General features: G+C 41.9%; 1 protein-coding gene across 3 annotated transcripts in view; it reads left to right on the forward strand.

The window, feature by feature from the left end:
- Nucleotides 1–22,075, forward strand: part of clstn2 (calsyntenin 2) — a 416,881-nt gene that overhangs the window by 140,957 nt on the left and 253,849 nt on the right. The window lies entirely within an intron of this gene.

Raw genomic sequence — 22,075 nt, forward strand, 5'->3', positions numbered from 1 at the left:
ATTATTTAATTAGCATTGAAGATGACATTATGTGCAGTTTAGCTTGAGGATCTACATTGCTTTCAGTTTTCAACTATAGGAATGCCAACTATAGGATACCTTTCAAAAATGATCTCCTATTTGCACTGTTTATTGCAGTTGTTCTGTTATAGGCCTCACACCAATATCATGTTAACAATTGATTTCTAATTTAATGGAATCAATTTCCTCTCCCAGAATGTTTGCAAATGGCTGTAGAGAAGGGGTCCCCAAATGAATACCTGCAGGCTGGATGCGGCCCTCCAAGGTCATTTACCCAGCCTGCACCTTAAACTTTAGACTTAGGGTCGCCCTAAGTCTGAAACCACTTTAAGGCACACAACAACATTAATCCTAATTAATTTTACTATCTTGTCAGCCAAAAGCAAGGCCACACTTCCTATAGAAATACTGGGAAATACTGATTAAAATTGTTCATGTTTAATATTGTATTGTTCTCTTTTTTTTGCACTACAAAGAAGGTATCTGCAGTGTTCATAGGAATTTGTTCATGTTTTTTTTTCCAAACTATAGTCCAGCCCCCCAGCAGTCTGAGGGACTTTGAACTGGTTCTCTGCTTTAAGAGTTTGGGAACCCCTGCTCTAGAGGCTTTCCTAGCCCTTTTGGAGCAGATCTTTGGGGTGCTGGGGCGGGGACAGCAATGAAAAAACATCATCTTCCTCATTTTTCACTGGTAGAAGTTATGTCAGCAGACCCAGCCCTTTAGGATTCTGGCCATAGCTCTTGGATTTTTTTCCCCCGATTGTGGTGTGTATGCTCTGGGCTTGTACAGTTGAAGTACAACCAAATATACATATTCTTTTTAATTTTTAGTTTGGATTGCTATAAAAATAAAACAGTCTGTGTATGACCAATTGCACATCAAGTACTGAGTACAGTTTCTGCTGCCTTTTGTATTGCTTTGCTTCAAAATGCAAATTAATACCCAGAAGAGCTGGGTGATTCAACTTTTTCTTTTTTTATGGATTGTATGGTTAGATTTCTTCTAATTTACAAATGATGTCAGAAGATAATCATATTTCATAAATGGTAGAATTATTTATTGTATTTGGAGCACTCACTGCAAATCTTAGATGGAGACATAAAATCATCTGGTTGAGGAACTGTAGCCAGGTGTTGTGAAGGCTATTCCCTCTCCTCCTTGGTTTCAAAATGGCTTTGGCAGTTTGCTCCAGGGCTTGGAAGCTGCTTTCTGGAGAAGATCATGGAATTGCTCTTGCAGAATGCATTAAACACCACAAGAGCCAAGTAGGATTTCATCCTATTTGGTTATTGCATTTGACATTTTAAAGAACTTAATGGTACATTCTAGAGGACTGTAAATATATATACTGTGTAAACAGTTTATTTTAGGAAATGTGATGGTAGAAATTACTTAATGCAGTGAGATTGTGTTTAAATTGTTGTTTTTATTTTGCCATAACTGTCTTCGTACTTATGTGTATGCGTAAATTATTCATAAGAATGGAGATTGTAAATATATGGGAAGGGTTCATAGTTTCCAACCTACATTATGCTAAACCTTCTTTTCCTGCACTGTTTCCCTCCTCATTTGAGTTCTTCTTTTCATTGATTTACTGTGGTGCCTTATAATCATTAAATTCTAACTTCACTTTATTGTTCTCTTTCCCCCACAGTTAATTGATGAGGCCACTTAACCTCAATTGCAATACCTGAAATGTGTTCTGCATTTCATCGCCCTTTCTATTGATTCTTTGCTGAATATCATAATACACTATTAGAGGAAAAAATATAAGTATTTTTCTGATATAAACAAATGAAACATATCTATTTTTGTATTGACTTTTTGTCACAACCAATTTTTATGTGACTACAGAATGTTCCTATTCTGGAAATAATAGACTCGGGCACTTCTTAGATAGGTGCCATGCTGGCATTCTGAATGGCATGAAAATAGAGGGCAAGTTATCTTGTCTTTGTTTACTGTAGTTGCTGGCTGATAAGGACATGCAGGCACACAGGATGATGGTAGGGAGTCTAGGATCTGTTGACAACATTTGTGGCAGAAGTTCTTGAAGGTGGAACATGATGAAGAGTCTGTCATTCTTTCAATATTTTCATAACCAGCAATCTCAGGACTGTGTCTAGTAAAACCATTCGGTTAAATTTTAGCTAATATATATGATAACATATTTTTAAAAACCATAAACATATTTTTTTTTAAAAAAACTTAAATAGTTAAAAAATAAAATGATGTGCATGCAAGCGTTCATGTAAAACAATTATGCCATACAACCTTTAGTGAAACATCATTTTCCCTTGGTGCCAAGTGACAGCAACCTTGGCGTCAGTGGGCCTATGAGGGGAGGATATTCCAATACCAGTTTCTCACTTGTCCATCTATTTCTGAGGCATTAATGAAAGCTCCCACCCCATGTGGCAATGATTGAAGACCCACCACGAAATAACAAAGCCAGCCCCTGCTCTCGCGCCCCCCCCCCAAAAAATGGATCAAGAATAGGCCTTTTATTTGACCCAACTTGTAAACCAAACTTTCCTGGGCCAAGTAATTGGGGAGGAGCAACCAAAAGTGGGTCTGATAATGAGGACCAGATGTCAACCCATGATCATCTCCTCAGCACTCTGGGCAGATCACCAGATTCTGGCTACAGACCCAACCCTAGTGGTTTGCTACTGTGGCATGATCCTACAAGAAGATTTTCCCAGGAGGATCCCTCCTAACAACAACAACAACAACAACAACTTTATTTTTGTACCCTACCTCCATCTCTCCAAAGTGACTCGGGGTAGCCAATCCTGAACAACCCAATTTAAAATGTAATTACATAAAAATGCAATTTAACAATGTGAGACAGAATAGAATCATAGAGTTGGAAGAAACCTCATGGGCCATACAGTCCAACCCCCTGCCAAAAAGCAGGAAAATGACATTTAAACCACCCCTATAAATAAAACAACAACATTATAAACATATATAAAAAGGCATCAACCAGCTAACAGAATAATTTTCTCTAGGTAATACAGTCTTAGAGGAGGAATGCCACCTACCCATTCAAGCCCCAAGGATAGTAGTTCCTTTCCTAGCCATCCAGGCCATACAAACTTGGTAGACCTTTCCAGGGACACTACTCCGCCCCCTGCCTTCACTCAAAGTGGGTACCAAGGTGAACACCAGTTCTTACCCACCCCCCTCAATTTCAGTCAAAGAGTACCTGACTACAAGACATCTTCATAAATTCCTTTCCCTGGCAAATACAGTATAGGGTAGGCAAGAAACCAAACCAAAACAAGCAAGCAAACAAACAAACAAAAAAACCCCAACACCTTTTATTTTATTTTATTTTTTTAAGTAGGGAAAATTTCTTACCCAGCCCCCACTGAATTGAAGGTGGGAGGGTGGGCCTTGCCTTTGAAAAGGGAGTTTGTTAAGAGGGGCTGGCTGCTTTAAATAGGCTAAGTCATGCCCCTCGTGCAGGCCAAGAATGGCTCAGCTGCCAGCTTCAAGTGTTACCAGCCTCTCCTCTCTCCATGGAGGCTTCATAAACTCTCCCTTAGACTAGGCTTATCGCCTTTGTCTGGGGAAGCCTTGTTGCTATTTCTGACTTTGAAGAGATGTATACTGAGAGCTCATTAATGGGACTGATCACATTTTGCTCACTTTGCAACTGGCCTTGACACTGTAGAGCAGGGGTCCCCAAACTAAGGCCCGGGGGCCGGATGCGGCCCATTGAAGCCATTTATCCGGCCCCCCATGGCACAAAGGCAGAAGGGGGTTGGGCTAAATGACCTAAGGGGTCTCTTCTTCTCTTACAACCCTTTTATTATTATTATTTTATTTTATTATGACATAATAGGGTTGTAAGAGAAGAAGAGACCCCTTAGGTCATTTAGCCCAACCCCCTTCTTACAACCATTATTATTATTATTATTATTATTATTATTATTATTATTATTATTATTATTTTATTATGACGCAGCAAACAAGATAGATATGCTGGATTTCATTTCACAAAATCACAAGTCAAACACTTCCCAAGTGTCTAGGACTGTGTGATATATTTTCGGATGATGCGCGCAGATCCCAGTAGGGTGGCCTTTTGCAGTTGGCAGATCGTAATTTTGTCAATTATTATTATTATTTGAAACGCAACAAGGTGAGTTCACATCAGACATTCTGCTGGCTCTTGTATTGGATCACACATCGGACACTTCCCAAGTGTCTAGGACTGTGTAATGTATCGGTGAATAATGCGGGCAGATCCAAGTAAGGTGCCTTCTGCAGCTGACAGATGGTAATTTTGTCAGTGTCGATTGTGTTTAAGTGCAGGCCAAGGTCTTTAGGCACTGCACCCAGTGTGCTGATCACCACTGGGACCAACTTGATTGGCTTGTGCCAGAGTCTTTGCAGTTCGATCTTTAAATCCTCATATTGTGTCAGCTTTTCCAATTGTTTCTCCTCAATCCTGCTGTCCCCTGGGATTGCAACATCGACAATCCATACTTTGTCTTTTAATTGAGTATTATTATTATTATTATTAACATTGAGGCTGGGTGGCCATCTGTCAGGGGTGTTTTTCTTGTGCTTTCGGTGCACAAAGGCAGAAGGAGATTGGACTCAATGGCCCAAAGGGTCTCTTCCAAACCTCTTTTTATTGTTGTTGTTGTTGTTGTTATTATTATTATTATTATTATTGCTCGGCCCACTATAGTCCGGCCCTCCAACGGTCCGAAGGATCATTAACTGGCCCCCTGTTTAAAAAGTTTGGGGACCCCTGCTGTAGAGCTTTCATCTTACCTACTGAAGCAACTGTATTAATTTGGTACTTTTCATTTGAGCTCCTGGGGGCAGTGGTGGGATTGGGCGTGTGTTTCTTTAACATGAGAACTGAGAACTCATAATAATTCTGGGCTGAGGGGTAACATTCCAACCAAACTATAACGGAAAAAGACATTTATTCGATTTGGAAGTCCCAAAAAGGTAGCATTTCTCACTGGTTGTGAGAAGAGATGTGTGAAAATTCACAAATTTGTAAAGCATATGGGTCATTCCAAGAAATAAAATGTACAAAAATTGATGCACTTCTAAAAGGGGAAAAGTGAAAAATGCTCACACTCTTCAGTCTTTCAAGAAAAGGCTTAAATTAGATGTGTAAATATGTACCATATGTAAATTGTGCAAGAATTTCCATATAACCCCCCCCCCCCAAGACTCAGAACTTGATATGAAAAGGGGAAGAATTATTATTAGTAGTAGTAATAGTATTTAAGCCTTGCATTTTCTCTGCCAAAGGAGTCTCAAAAGTGGCTGACTTCAAAAAAAAATCATAATAATGAGTGAATTAAATCCTAACACAAGGAAAGGAAAAGAAATGCAGGTGGTATTTAGAGAGACATAATGCATTTGAGAATTATTATTTTAGTTATGTATTTGGCTTTTTTTTTTAACAGTATAATCTCTGTACCTGCAGGAATGGTACCTGTGGTTACAACTACTCGCATCTGACAATTTTCAATACTGTGTCCTGTTCTGGGCTACACAAATCAAGAAGGATATTGTTAAGTGGGAATACATCCAGAGAAAGGTGAAAATGGTAAAAGGAGTGGAAGACGAGTCCTATGTCTGGATACAGAGTATCAAAATATAATCCATTAGAGTAGAAATTTTATTCTTCCTTTATTATTTACAAACAGAAGAGAGAATGTGTGGAACTTGAAGTTGTTAATTTTCCTACTAAAAGGCCAGTCGAAGGTGGGGAGGCGGGGAGTAAAATGACAGATAAAAATCAGATTTATTTCTAAGATTCAACAATACCTAATGTTCATGAGTTTGTCTGCATGTAAAGTACTATCAAATTAAGGATCAATAGTCTAAAAGCTAAGTGGTTATAAATAAATAAATACACATGTGTAACTAGAAGCAGTCTTAAAAATTTCTTTGAATTCAAGGAGAGTAGCTGTCAGCATATAGCAACAAAACACTTAAAAAGACACTGCTGCACTAGATGTTAATTGGCTTCCTTCATGAGATAAAATTGTGGGATTCTTGCCAATGTTAGTAACACCGCTAAAGTGGGTTAAATTAAAGCCTTCTCCAGTTAATATAAGCCAGGTGCTTTGGGGATTTCTAATGAACCCGCTCATTCATTGTAGGGAGGTGAAACATTTAGATGGTTTTAAAAGCTTAAGATCTTGAATCGTATGCATTAAGATCTCAGAGATAATGGAGCTTTGGTAATCTATGCGCCTTGTTAGCTTTGTGTCCTTTTCAAGGACACAGAATGTAGAGAATCATATGCACGATATAATTAGAGAATCATAATATCCTTTCTGTGCTGGGAAAAATAATCATCACATTAAATGCAGTAAAACTGAACCTGAATTTGTGCTGAGGGTGATAATTTCATTGATTTCCATGAACTGTGGTAATTACTTCTTTTCCCTGTTCACTAAATTGTTCTTAGGGCTGTTCCTTGAAATCCAAGGTCCTCAAAAAATTAACTTACCTAGTTTATGTGGCCTTTCTTTCAAAAGGAAAAGAGGAAATTGTCCCAAATGCCTGGCTCATTTTTAGCTGATTAAGACAGAATCATATATGAAGATAATAAGGTTCTTTAGAAAGCATACTATAGTAATATGAGGAAAAGAGGGCTGGATAGCATTACAAAAACTGTATTAAAAGGAGTTTATTTTTCACAGTCTTTGTTAACTGAGGTATGCCTCTATGAGTTCCTCTGTCTGCACCATGAACAAGTAATTGCAGCTGAGACATTTAATAAACAACAAACCTATCTACTGATTTTAGAATTTAGATGACACTAGAGACCCAATCAGTTTCACCACCTGGTATAAAGCTCCTATCTTGGCTGTTCTCCCTCAATGTGAGAATTTTATGGCTGCAGGAGACTGTTACATTACACCACCACCTTGACAGATTTCTCTTCTTTGGCCAGCTTGTCTAACTTGAGATATTTTTCTGCAGTATAGGTGACCCTCTTTTCTTCTTGATATCTGATTCAGGATCAGAACTGTTCGCATTATAGCACTAGGAACCTATAATCCCCAGCAAAAGGGATTCTTTTTACATGAATCTAGCAGTGAATGTTTGGAGATATTTTATAGCTTACCCTAAAAACTAAAACATATGCTAGAAAAAAATAAAACACTGAGATAAATCAATCAATCTAGATCATGAGAAAAGTCCATTGGAATCTCATGAGTGCAGCGAGTAAACCAGTCTCACGATACTTTGTCTATTATACATGTCAGAGTAAGGGTCAAATTTTGTTCCTTTCAATATGTAATATATACTAGTATATTCTTTCTCAGAAATGGCTGGCAAATTCAGAAATAAGTACAGGAAATATCGTTCTTTTAGGGACTCTAGTTTGGAGTGAAGATTTCAGCTTTTGCTGTGGCAGGGAACTACAAGCAGATGATCTAAGTCAGTGGTTCTCAACTTGTGGGTCCCCAGGTGTTTTGGCCTACAACTCCCAGAAATCCCAGCCAGTTTACCAACTGTTAGGATTGCTGGGAGTTGAAGGCCAAAACATCTTGAGATCCATAGGTTGAAAACCACTAATCAAAGTTATAGCCATGTTGGACAAATGATCTAAATCATAGTCACTTACTACCCACAGTAGAAGTCCTATAATAATTAGGTATTTCATGTTTGTTTTTTACAAAACAAAACAAAAAGTCCTACCCAGATGTAGCTACATGCAGAAATGTGGAGGGCAGAACTGGATTTTATCATTCTATCACAGGCAGCATATTTAAGCATGCTCCTGAAAAATGTTGTTATAATAGATGAGTTGTACTGCATATTCTGGCAACCAAAAATGTCCATGATGTACTCAATAAAATGTTGGTTTGATTATCCCAACCTTGCCTGCCTGCATTTCCTGTGAATCTAAGAGACAAGACAAAGCAATTGAACAAGTAGAAACAAAGCAACTGAAACATCAGCAACAGCAGCTAAAGTGTAATTGGAACATATATTTGAAAGCAACCTTCTCACCATTGGTTCACCCACAACAAGAACAACAAAAGGGCTTGCTTCATTATCCCATATTTTATTACTAGGCCTGCTGTGCAAATGCAATTTTATTCAATTAATATGGAAAGAGAGCACAGTATTGACATACTGGAATAAACCTAGGCTATTAAGCAAAACAAGTGGCAAAGCATGTTTTATATCTAGAGTGTTAAAAATAGAGCAATAAAATTTTCAGTAAGAACATAGTGCTTTAAACAGATCCAAAGGCTGAGTTATATTGTTATTTATTCTTGTTTTTCTCAATTCCCTCCTTTTATATCAGTTAAATTCATGGGAACCTTTTAAATTGTAAAATCTGTTCTCAAATGAATTATGTGCACTTTATCAACAATGGTGGTAGTGGCTTACGTGTTGCACTAGAACTCTGAAATTTGTCCAACATTTAATTCAACTTCTTGCTGAGCCATTGGAGCTCACTGTGTGAGGTTACACGATTCACATATTCTCAGCCTCAAAGGAAGGGGGTGGCAAACCTCCTTCGACTGAATCTTCTCAAGAAGACCTAGAACACAGGTCACCAAAGCTAGAATCAAATTCAAGCTACATAACAGCAATACAGAAGGACGTACACTAAACATGAACAATGTTTAGTCAAACTGTATTGCAGTACAATATTTACACATTAAGCTTTGAATTGTTTGACCTGAGATATTGTGAAACCTAAGATTCAGAGTCTTGGAATCTGAGGCTTTGAGACATGAGTAGGGAAAGGAATATTTACATTTGCTTTGGCTCAGTATAAACTGAGGACCAGACAAGAAAGAAAGACAGTATAATCAGAAAACTATTAACTAGCTCTATGAGGTAACCTACTTCACACCAACAAGTACAATAGATCATCCTATACTGCCCATATATAGTTCAAGCATAAGCTTGATGGTGCTAGTTGGACCCTGCTAGCTTTTCTTGGGTAACAAAATATTTCACAATGTATGCCATTTTGACTACAGTTCTACTCTTCTTAATTCTGGATTCTGCAACCCACTTATTTCTGTCTCTCCCCTGCTAGCAATCATCCCACCTCTGACTGAAATGAGAAGCAGAGATACAGGTCATGATACCTAGTTATTGAATGTTTTCTGTAAACATATTAGGTAGTGTGATGACCCATGGGCCTTGTAGTCCTGCTCAGGACATGGTAATTCCTGATGAAGATGAAAACTTGGGGTTTTTACCTTCCCAGTCTGAACTGGATTCCTCTCAGCCAGATCTTTCCCAGGCAGATCTGGGAACCTTGCACCTGCAAGAAAGTTGTCTCCCAGAAGTATGTCAAACAAGCCCAGAGCCTACTTCTCCCGTGTTCTTGCGCCGGGAGTTTTGTAAACAACAGAGAGGTTTGGAAGCTGCTTCGCGCAGGAGTGCGAGGATAGCAGCCAAGAATTCTGCCAATTAAGTCTCCTTTTTCGTGAGAATCCTTAAGGAGTCAAACATCTGGTCTCAAAGATTAGCTTTCGTTTCTGGTTCCCAGAGAACTGCTTCGGCGGGAAAAGTTAGACTCTATATAGGTGATTTACCCGCGAAGTAACTTCGCGGAGTCAATTCGTCAGCCTACGGAGCGAGTTGTGTCTGGACAGCGCGCTCCGGTTCAAGCCTCGCTCCTGCTCAAGCCTTGCCTTGCTATCCAGCCTTCGCCTTGCTTCCCAGCCTTGTTTATCTACGGACTTTGCCTAGTTTCCCAGGATCAATCCTTGCCTTGTTCCACGGATTTATCAAGTTATTCCACGGACCTTGTTCTTGTTCTTAGTTACCTTTGTTCCACGTTCAAGCCTTGTTCCAAGTATCAAGTTATTTTCCAGACTCGCTCAAGTTTCATGGACTAAAGGACCTTGTCATCTCCCCTCACTTTGCTTGTCAAAGTGAGTGTTTCGGTTATTGGATTACAACTTTGGACCTTAATATTTCATACTGGACATTATTTCTTTGGACTAATTTTGACCTTTCCTGAAAGGTCTGCTTCTGGACTATCTTTTACATTTGCTTTTACTAACTTTATATATTTCCTTAATAAAGATATTAGATAGAATCTGGCCTCTGCGTATGGTTATTGGTGCTCTGTAGCCTGGGTCGTGACAGGTAGAGAGCATTAGAAATATCATGGTATCCTTTTTTCCTGGAATTTACATCTAGCATGCTATATGAAGGACTATGACATTTTCAAATGATGACTAATACTGTTTTATGAAGTCACTTGGTTTCTTTCCAGTTCAACTTATTCCTTATAAGTTGAGAGCAATGGCAAATAATCAATTCAGTTACCGAATGTATGTTTGCTTCAAGGAGTGGATATTCATAAGGTTTCCCTAAAAAAGCGAAATTCCTGATTGTCCTGGATTCTCTACGAGGAGTCTTGTGAACATGACAAACACTGAGTATAGAGGTTAGAGTATTGACTAAAGTAAAGGGAAAGGTTTTCCCTTGACATTCTAGTTGTGTCCGACTCTGGGGGCTGGCGCTCATTTCCATTCCTAAGCCGAAGAGTTGGCCTTGTCTGTAGATAGCTCCAAGGTCATGTGGCCAGCATGACTGCATGGAGCGCCGTTACTTTCCCGCCGGAACGGTACCTATTGATTTGCATGTTTTCGAACTGCTAGGTTGGCAGAAGCTGGGGCTAACCACGGGAGCTCACCCCACTCCTCAGATTTGAACCACTGACCTTTTGGTCTGCAAGTTCAGCAGCTCAGTGGCTTAACCCACTGTGCTACTAGGGGCGTTGACTAGAACTCTGGAAATTGAGTTTGGACTACAACTCTGGAAAACAAGGTTGGAATCCTTGCTTGGCCATGAAAAGTCCAGTCTATTACTTTATGCAAATCACACTCTGGCTAGATCTACACTTCCTCACATTCCAGTATCTGATCCCAGATTATCTGCTTATCCCAGATTATCTAGCAGTGTAGACTCATATAATACAGTTCAATACAGATAATTTGGCATCATATCCTGGAATATAGATAAATGTAGATCCAGCCTGTATCCGCCTCATAAAAAAACCTCAATTTGACCAAATCTTGGCATAACACATCCATAATAGGTTCACACCAAGATTATAATACATTGTAAATGACTTAAAGGCAAACAACAAGAATAACCGTATTTATAAATCTTATTTCTGGTGAGATGACATGTGAGGCATATGCATCAATGTGGCATAAGCATGAAAAGTGTATAAACCTCTTTATTTATTTATTTATTTCCAGAATTTATACCCCGCCCTTCTCACCCGGGGGGACTCAGGGCGGCTTACACAGTTGGCAACATTTAATGCCAAGAACACAACAATAAAACAAAAACAGTACACACAATCAATTAAAACTATAAAAAATACATCATTAAAATACATTATAAAAATTAAAACATATGTAAATTAGCTCCATTTGTCTAAAAACCTCATGCTTCAGCCTTTAATCGGACCATGTCGACGTTATCATATTACTCGTTAAAAGCTTGTGCACACAGCCATGTTTTCACAGCCTTTCTGAAACCCAGAAGAGTTGGGGCTTGTCGGATATTTGTGGGGAGGGTGTTCCACAGCCGGGGAGCCACCACCGAGAAGGCCCTGTCCCTTGTCCCCACCAGCTGCGCCTGCGAGGCAGGTGGGACCGAGAGCAGGGCCTCTCCAGATGATCTTAGGGATCTAGCTGGCTCATATGAGGAGATACGTTCGGATAAGTAAATTGGGCCAGAACCGTTTAGCACTTTATAGGTCAAGACCAGCACTTTGAATTGGGCTCTTTACTTCATACATACACTTGTTGAAGATTTCTGGGACTTATTTTTGTGTCCTCTGTGCATATGAGATAGCTCTGAATGTTCTTTTTAATACTAACATTTAAGTATTGTGACTTAGCAGAAAACAAAACAAAAGCACCAGACTCCAACTAAGTACTAATATGCAGGCTAATATAACATAGCCAAATTAAAGTGCTATGGACTGCTGAGCCAGGAAAGAACTGGAAGGCTTGGACAATTAGCTTCAAGATATGTTGATCCCCATGGAATTCTGGCATGGTTGGCCTGATGTTTTCTTTCTGTGTAAGCCTTCTTACACAGTCTTTTTAGAAATCAACAGTATTTACTAATGACATTTCTGAATACCAAACTCCATTTTTAGGTCTAAGCAACAACACACATGAAGGAAGATATAGAGCCCAATATTAAATCTTTAAAATATCTAAAACCAATATATAAATATTCTTCTGTCTAATTGGGGGACATTTAAGCAGAATTGCAATGGGAATGGTTATGAAAGCGCTTGAGAAACACATTCTTTCAACATCATGACCATGCAGCAGTGTGTTTGCAGTAAACACTATGAAAAAGCTTGAGCTGGGAAAGAAAAAGATCCTACTCCAGCCAGCCCTATTGTTGGTGTGTATTCCTGACTACATCAAGGAAGGTAAAAATCAGGTTACTCCAGAGACTCTTACTAAGGATGCATGAACAGCAAAACAGAGAGGAAAGAGTAGAGCAGATAAGTCTGCCTCACTAGCATCTCCCGACACATTAAAAGAAGCATGGTCACCAAAATAGAAATCATATTTTAAAAAGTTGAATTTGGTGAAAAAACCTCCCTGAGCCATATTTATTTAACAGTATTAACAGAAGTATAAACAGTATCAACAGTATGAAGAGAAAATAGATTTCACCAGAGTTAGAAGTCTGTGTTCGGATGAACCACAAGCTTAGATCACTGTTCCTATGGTCCTCATAATTTTCATTGTAGGAAAGAAAGGATCTTAACAATTCATCCTCTCCTGGGGCTTCAAAACACCAAGAAGATTAGTAAAATTAGTCCCCATATAATACATGTTCAGCAAGCCTAGAGCCCTGAATGACAGATTCATAAATCATGCTGCTCCAGAAGCTATTGCTACACATTCCCTAACATTCCACAGATGAAAATTGGGATGCATGTGTCCAAGCAATATCAGGGGTATGGTGAACATGGCAAAAGGGAGAAATAGAGAGGGGGGGGGAGAACACACAAGACAAGAGAGATTGCAGTGTTTACTTTTCCTGAGCCTGTTGGGAAGGACAAAATTCCCTCTCCTCTCCTCCCCAAATAATTAATTAAGAACTACTTTTGCACTTCGAATTCATTTTGAAACAACTGAAATAAAAGGAGGAAGTGGGAGGAGGTAAGATAAACCAGGGTATTTTAAAAGCAGTCAAAAAGCAAATGATAGATTAATCTAGATAGTTAGAAGATATGGTATGTCCATTCACATAAAGGTGCTGATGGATGCTTACCAACATAGCCCTTAATAGAATTCCTGGACTAATTCCTCTAATTAACTATAATCTGAAAAAATGCACCAAATTAATGATTTAAAATATTGCTGAATTCTTGACACTCATTTGCAACAAAACATCTTCATCCCACTTAAGTAAAAAGACCTTCTTCAGAGGTAGGTGAAGTGCAAACATACCAACTTGGCCTTAGAACATTACATCCAATAGAGGAAGGACATACCCTGTTTCCCCGAAAATAAGACAGTGCTAGGCCTAATTTTCAGGGGATGTCTTATTTTTCCATTAAGAAGAAATTCACATTTATTATTGAACAAAAAAATGAACATTTATTATATACTGTATACTGTACAGTAGTTGTCATCACAAACCAGCATAACCAGACAAACTGTGAATCTTATCAATAATTTCTTGTTACTGCCATTATTTCCATGTACGACAATCTATGGTACATACATTTATTGATCCTACATGTTCCGGTGTTCTGTTTGGCAGGCATGCTTCCAAACAAAAACTTTGCTAGGCCTTACTTTCAGGGGAGGCCTTATATTTAGCAATTCAGCAAAACCTCTGCTAGGTCTTACTTTCAGGGGATGTCTTATTTTCGGGGAAACAGGGTAGAATGGAGTGGCATAACTGTATTTCCTTGACAACTGCAATTTCATTTTGGGGAGAGTGTGTACAGCTGTATGCAAAGGGTGATGATATATGGGCTCCGACTCCCAATCTCTGCAGAGCACAGAAGCAGTGAAGATAATGGGTTGCTGTGAGTTTTCCGGGTTGTATGGCCATGTTCCAGAAACATTCTTTCAAAGGAAAGAATGCTTCTGGAACATGGCCATACAATCTGGAAAACTCACAGCAACCCAGTGATTCTGGCCATGAAAGCCTTCAACAACACAGTGAAGGGAATATTGATTTGATGAACTGTGCACAGATTTGACAGTCTCGTAAAGAATTAAGAATCATAACAAACCTCTGAAAAAACCTCTTAGGATGCTTCCCACAGATTCAGACAAAGCTTCAGGAAAGAATGCTACTGGAACATGGCCATACAGCCCAAAAAACTCACAGCAACCCAAGAATCATAACATTTAGAAATACTGTTTAAGTAATGCACCATTTATTGTGGAAAAACTGGAAGAATACACATATGAAGAGGCTTCCCATAAATAGTTTCAAATATCCATTTCTAAAACCATTTGTTCCCCTTTTATGTAGCAGCAGAGACTTAAATGAAGGTTTTTAAAATATCTCTGCTCATTGAAATTCAGTGAGATGTGCAGTAGGGACAGCTGAGAGCAAATGGACTATTTTAGTTAACTCTTCTTGGCAAAATGACTAGGGTGAGTTGAGTGAACATTTTGGCACCAATTCAGAGCCAAATTTTATTATCTTGTGCAGCTATTCTGAGCTGACTGTAATCACATGATAGTAATCAAAGGCCAGATGTCCCTGGTGAACCTTGACAACATATATAAAATAATTACTTTTTATGTGCCATTATCTTGGATTGTTTCAAGGAAAGTGTTGAATAAAAATATTGGTAGCTTTAAAAGGGATAACAAATAGCATACCAGCTATTCTCTAAGGGAGTTTTTAAAACTAAGTTTTATTTTTGATGAGAAATTAATTGCTTCACATTTTTTTTCTTTACACAAATTCTCAGAGTTCACAGATAGGACACAAGTACACACCTTGCTTTCATTTTTTTTGAATAAAACAACTATGGCCATTATTGACATATACTAAGAAAATCACAGCACAGACACAAGGAAATCATGGATAAAAAAGAAAGATGATTAAACATTATTAATCTCAAGAATAAAACTTGCAACAGTCTCATGAAAGAGTGCATCAGAGTTGTTCAAGAGGTATGGAATATTTTACTCTTGCCATTGAGAACATTGCAAAAATGGAATTTCATATATCTAATCCGTATCTTATCGTATTTGGGGCATACAAACAAAGAGTGGTCAAGTATTTTGACAGAAACCAAGTCACAAAAACAAACCCTTTTATTCATTATTGAATACCTGTAAAGTCTTTCCAAATGTTAATAATGTTTCACTCCAGCCATTCCTTGAGATGCCAGGCCTGGTTAAAGTGATGTATACCATAGTTATCTCCTTTTTGAGTTACTGTAACACACTGTACTTAAAGCTACTTTGGCTGGATCTACACTGTGATATAAAATCCAGATTATCTGTTTTGAACAGGATTATATAGTAATCTCTTTCTACACTGCCATATAGCTTAGATTTTCAAAGCACATTATCTGCTTTGAACTGGATTATATGAGTCTACACTGCCATATAATCCAGTTCAAAGCAGATGATCTGGATTTTATATGGCAGTATAGAAGAGGCGTCAGTCCCACCACCATCACTAATGTGGTAGATAGGGATGCAAGAGAGCCTTCTTGGGGGAATCTGGAATTCCCTTCTCATGGAAGCCAGAATGGCTCCGTCCTTATTTATTTATTTATTTCAGCTATTTCTACCCCGCCCTTCTCCCCGAGGGGACTCAGGGTGGCTTACACAACTGGCAGGATCACTACCAGTATATCATAATACAATAAAATAATAAAACAATTAAAATAGTTAAATAACATAGTAAAATACAATATATAAAAGATTTAACACAATGCAACGCCGAATATATATGCCAGTCATCCATCAGATCTTATGCAAGAGCCTTAATCCAATCAATGTCAACGCTAACAGAGTCCTTGTCCTTTCAGTGACAGGCTAAAACCCATTAAATCAGACAAACATTTAAAACAGAAAGTTTTAAAATAACAGTTTAGGAGATGCTGCATTGTTTTACTAATCTATTTCTAATATGTTTTTGTCAGCTCACCACAGCCGCTCCTGAATGAACACACGAGACTCTCTGTGGTATCACCAGGAACTTTTACTGTAGGAAACATGAACATCAGAAAAGCCAAGAATGGGAGGCTCCGGCCAACCCTCCTTTATATACCCTCCCCCTCATTTGAACAGTCTCTTCCCGCTCAGTAAAACCCCGCGCAAATTCCCCGCCAAGTCCATCAGCCGTTTCTCCTCCGAGTCCTGGGACGCAGGTGTCTTATCAATGTCAGTGACCCTGAAACTCAGAGCCACATCCAGGCTCTAGTAGCAGGGTTCTGACATGGCGTCCTCCTCCCCTTCGTCCTGGAAGGAAAAGATTAAACACAACTATTGTTCTCCGCTGTCCAGAGTTCCTTTATACTTTTTTAACAGGCTGCAATGGAATACCGGGTGTACCTTTCCTAGGTCCTTTGGTAGCCTCAGCTCATAGGTCACTTCGTTTATTCTTTTTGCTACCCTGAATGGCCCTATATAGCGTGGAGCCAATTTCTTGGATGGGAACCCCAATTTCAGGTTTTTTGTGCTCAGCCAAACCAGATCTCCTTCGCCCAATTTGTCCCCCTCTCGGCGCCTACGATCCGCAAAGAGCTTGTACTTCTTTTGTGTTTCCCGCAATGCCTCTACCACGGTTTGCCACCCTTGCTTGATTTTGGCCGGCCATTCCTCGTCGGTCTGGCCCTCCCCTTCCTTCCACTCGGGTAGCCTGGGGAAAGGTGCCACCTCCTGTCCGTATACTATTTCGAATGGGGCACGACCTGTGGCCGAATGTACGGCCCCGTTAAAAGCCATCTCAGCAAACGGAAGAAGGTCCGCCCAATCATCCTGTCTATAATTGGTGTACATCCTTAAGAATTGGCACAGTGTCTGTTGGGTACGTTCGACCCCCCCGTTGGTCGCGGGATGAAAGGCCGAGCTCAGGTTCCTTTCTGCTCCTAACAGCTGTAAGAATTTTCCCCAAAATTTTGCGGTAAATTGGACTCCCCGGTCACTAATTATCTTGTCGGGACACCCATGTAGGCGATATACATGCTTCACATACAAATCAGCAAGTTTTTCAGCTGAAGGGAGTTTTGGCAGAGCCACAAAGTGTGCCTGTTTTGAGAATAGGTCCAATATTGTCCAAATGTATCTGTGGCCTCTGCTGGGGGGTAGTTCGCCTACAAAATCCATGGCTACGCATTCCCATGGCCTCATGGGCTCCACCACCTTCTGCAATAGCCCCTGGGGCTTCCCCGGTGGTGTTTTTCCCTCTGCACATAATTCACACTGCGTGACGTATCCCCTGGCGTCTTTCCTCATTCCGGGCCACCAGCATTGTTTGGCCAACAGTTTAATAGTCCTGGTGGGGCCTAGATGACCCGCACCCTTGTTATCATGGTACTTCCTTAACATTTCTCGTCTTAAACATTCAGGAATATACAATTTCTTATTTACAAACACCAAATCCCCACACAATTCTCCCTTTTCTTTGTTTGTTTGTAACCATTTGTCCATTCCATACGCTCGCTTCAACTCTTCCTCCCATATTTCTCCTCCCCCCGTGGAAATGGCAGCACGTTTGTTTTCTTTGGCCGCTTGTGCTCGAGTTAGTACTGCCAGGCCCCATTGCTTATCAAGAAAAATACTCCCTTCAGATTCCTGAATTCCTCCCCCGTGCTGAGGCATCCGAGAGAGAGCGTCAGCGAGTATATTATGTTTCCCCTGGAAGAATCTGAGTCTGAAATCAAAACGGCTGAAATATTGGGCCCATCTAATTTGCTTCGCTGATAGTTTACGAGGGGATCTTAGATACTGTAAATTTCTATGGTCAGTCCACACCTCAAACGGTGTTCCACTTCCTTCCAGAAAGTGTCTCCAGCACTCTAGTGCTTTTAGAATCGCTAAGGCTTCTCTCTCCCAAATCGGCCAGTTTTTTTCTGTATCGCTAAACTTTTTTGACAGATAGCCACATGGCTTCAGGTTCCCCCCCTCGTCTTTCTGTAGCAGAACTGCCCCATATGCCCGGTCTGACGCATCGCAATGTAATACAAAGGCTTTAGACATATCAGGGTGCTGTAGGACAGGCTCCTCAGTAAAACGCTTTTTAAGGGCTTCGAAAGCTTCCTGGCATTCTATTGTCCAGGTCAGTTTGGCCCCTGGGGCCTTCACTTTGGCTGTTTCTCCCCTACCTTTAGTCTTTAACAAATCCGTTAATGGCAAAGTGAGGCGCGCAAAGTCCTTGATAAATGTTCTATAGAAGTTTGCGAACCCTAGGAAGGATTGCAGCTGCTTCCGTGTTTTGGGGGCTTCCCACCCCCTCACGTCTTCTACCTTCGCAGGGTCCATCGCCACTCCCTGGGAGGAAATCCTATACCCCAGAAAGTCTATCTGGTCTTTATTGAACTCGCACTTGGCAAGCTTCGCATACAGTTTTGCTTCTCTCAACTTTTGCAGGACTTCCCTGACTAGTTCTATGTGTTGCTCCTTAGTCCGAGATACTAACAATATGTCATCTAAAAAAACAAAGACTCCCTTGTACAACAATGGATGCAACACTTCGTTGATTAATTGCATGAACGCGGCGCCTCCGCCGCACAAACCGAAAGGGAGCACACGATAATTGAATAATCCGAATGCACAGGAGAAGGCCGTCTTCCACCTGTCCTCTGGTTTAATCTGCAATTTATGGTACGCTTCAATTAAGTCCAATTTAGTGAATATCTGTCCCTCCGATAACTGGGCGATCAAGTCCTTCACTAAAGGTAGGGGGTATTTATTTCCAGAACTGATTGCATTCAGGCCCCTGTAGTCAATGCAGAGCCTCAGCGTTTGGTCCTTTTTGCGCCTGAACAACACAGGCGCCCCTAGAGGGGAATTTGAAGGCTCTATGAAACCCCTCGCTAGGTTTTTATCAATGTATTTTCTCAGTTCCTCCTTTTCCCTAGCCGACATTGGGTATATTTTTGCCTTAGGAAGCTCTGCTCCTGGGACTAGCTCTATCTTCACTTCAACTCTCCGCTTCGGTGGGAAACTGTCTGCTTCCTTCTCATCAAATACGTCCACAAAATCCCGATACTCTGGGGGTAATTTATCTGCCAGTTCTGCTATCCTGATAGAGTCTTCCTCCCCCCTTTTCCCCGGCTCCCTTTCCACTTCCTGGCTCCCTCCTTCCAACTTCATCCTGAAGATCATGCTCTTATCCTCCCAGTTGATTTGCGGGTTGGCCTGCCCCAGCCATGGCATGCCTAGTATAACATTATAGCTGGCTATTTGTGATATCACAAATGACACCTTTCCTTCCCAACTCCCTATCTTACACTTTACATCTTCGGCACTGTACTTAGCTAATGATCCCGATGCTGTGGATCCGTCCAACTGCGAAAAAGCTATTGGGGATTCTAGGTTCGTTCTTTCGCATCCCAATCCCTCGGCTAATTCAGGGGAGATGATGTTCCTGGAACATCCACAATCCACAAATGCTTTGCAGGTTGCTTGTTTGCTGCCACTTTCCAGCTGAATGGGGACCACTATCATGGCTTTGTCCTGACTTACCAACCCCCCCGAGTGGTGCCTCATCGGTGGTTCTTCCTCGGCGCGTTTCCCTGCCACGGCTCTTGGTTTGGGCGGGCCTCCGCCTTCCCCTTTTCTCTGCCAGCACTCGGCAGCCCTGTGGCCCAAACGGCCGCACACGAAGCAGCCCCTCCTGCTGGTGCTCACGTTCCCTGTCGGCTCCGTTCTCCTCCCGGCTGGGGTTGATCCCTCCTTCCGGCTCCCCTCTTTCATCTGCGGCCGCTGCTGTAGCCCTCCTCGGTGCCTCCTCGCCTGGGCCAGCGATGTCTCGATGCGCCCCGCCAGCTGAATCCATCCGCGCAGTGTGTCAGGCTCATCACGATGCACCGCCCAGGAGAGGATCTCCCGCCTGAGCCCCTCTTTGAAGAGTTCTATCTTTGTCACTGCAGACCATTCCGGCACCTTTTCAGCGAGGCATTGGAACTCCTCCGCATACTCAGATACCGACCTCTGCCCCTGGGAGACGGTCTTCAACTCCTCCCTCGCCCGGATCTGCTCCAGTGGATCTCGGAAACGGGTCTCCAGGGCCCCCATAAAGCGTCGGAGTGACCCCAGACATGGGTCGCGCCGCGCGTGTAGTTGAACGTACCAGCTGGCCGCTCCCTTCTTCAACACTGCACCAATGGCCCGTACCCGGCTGGATTCCGTTCTAAAAGTGTGGGCATTGTCCTCCATATAGCCCCTCACCGTGGTCAGGAAAAAATCCAGTTCAGAGGACTCTCCCCCAAACTCGATCCTTAGTTCCTCTCGTCTCGGTAGGGGTCCCTGTGGTGGCAATCCCCAATTCTCCGCCCGTCGCAAGCCCCCTTGCGGGCCAGTGGGCCCCGCTGCTGCTTCCCTTTGTCCTGTGCCACGCCCGGCATTCGCCAGGGGCACCAGGGTCTCAGTTGGGAGCGTAGCCGGGATTCTCGGAGGCTTTTCCCCTTCGTCGTCACTCTCCTCCACCCGCGTCAGGCTCGTTTGGATCTTGGGCCGGGCACCGGGCTCCTTTCGCATTTCCCTTCCCTTCGGTGCTGGGAGGTCTGCAAAGCCCTGGCTGCTTCCCATGCTCACGTCCCACATTGAGCTAGCCCGGAGTTCCCTTCCTCGCTCCGGCTCCGCCAAAACCGCCAGGCGCTCCATCGCCCTCGACATCACTGCCAGGGTGGTCTCCATCGCCGACATCCTCTCCTCCAGAAACACCATCTTTTGCGGGCCTGGGGAAGGTGAACCTTCCTCTCCTCCGGTGCTATCTCCCCGCACCACTCCGCGCCTCTGGGTTACCCCATTTGGCTGGGCATAAGCGGTGGATGACGCCAGGGCCGCCAGCTGGTGGAACTCAGCGTCCGTCTCGGGAGTGGCCCTTTCCGACCTTCCTCCTCCGGCGCCCAAGAGCTCTTCATCCTCCACTTGCATGTTACACCTCACCGCTACAGCGGGATGGTGTCCGTCTTCTTGGCTTAGTGTCAGCTCACCACAGCCGCTCCTGAATGAACACACGAGACTCTCTGTGGTATCACCAGGAACTTTTACTGTAGGAAACATGAACATCAGAAAAGCCAAGAATGGGAGGCTCCGGCCAACCCTCCTTTATATACCCTCCCCCTCATTTGAACAGTCTCTTCCCGCTCAGTAAAACCCCGCGCAAATTCCCCGCCAAGTCCATCAGCCGTTTCTCCTCCGAGTCCTGGGACGCAGGTGTCTTATCAATGTCAGTGACCCTGAAACTCAGAGCCACATCCAGGCTCTAGTAGCAGGGTTCTGACATGTTTTTATCTTTTAAAATTGCATTTTATTATTGTATTTCAATTTGAATTTATTTTAATATTGTAATTAGTTTAATTCTGTTTAAATACTAGCTTGGATAGTTGGATTATTTCAAAAAGTCAATTTTTACTTGTCCAAATGCATAAGGTTGTGGGTGAACTACAACTCACATCATGCCAGGTGAACCCCCAGGAACTCCATCAGTACTTAAAGGTTGTTCTGTTGGACAAGTTTGCTCTGGATTCATCACGGTTCAGTGTGCTCTCTGGCTGCCGGGTAAACTACAGCTCCCACTATTGTGAGTCAGCACCTTCCAACACCACCAGAAGGTTGAGTAAGTCATGAGTGTTCTGTGTGCAAGTTTGGTCCAGGTCCATCATCGGTGGAGGTCACAGTTTCCCTGGTTGTGGGTGAACTACAGCTCCCAGAAAGGAAGGTCAGTTCCTTCCAAACCCCTTCAGTAATCAAATTTTGGCATATCAGGTCTGTGTGCCAAGTTGGGTCCATATCCATCAGTGTTTAGGTTCACAGTGCTCTTTGGATGTAGGTGAACTACAACTCCCTCAAATCAAGGTGAATT

Source organism: Anolis carolinensis, chromosome 3 (assembly GCF_035594765.1).
Source record: "Anolis carolinensis isolate JA03-04 chromosome 3, rAnoCar3.1.pri, whole genome shotgun sequence".
Taxonomy (NCBI): domain Eukaryota; kingdom Metazoa; phylum Chordata; class Lepidosauria; order Squamata; family Dactyloidae; genus Anolis; species Anolis carolinensis.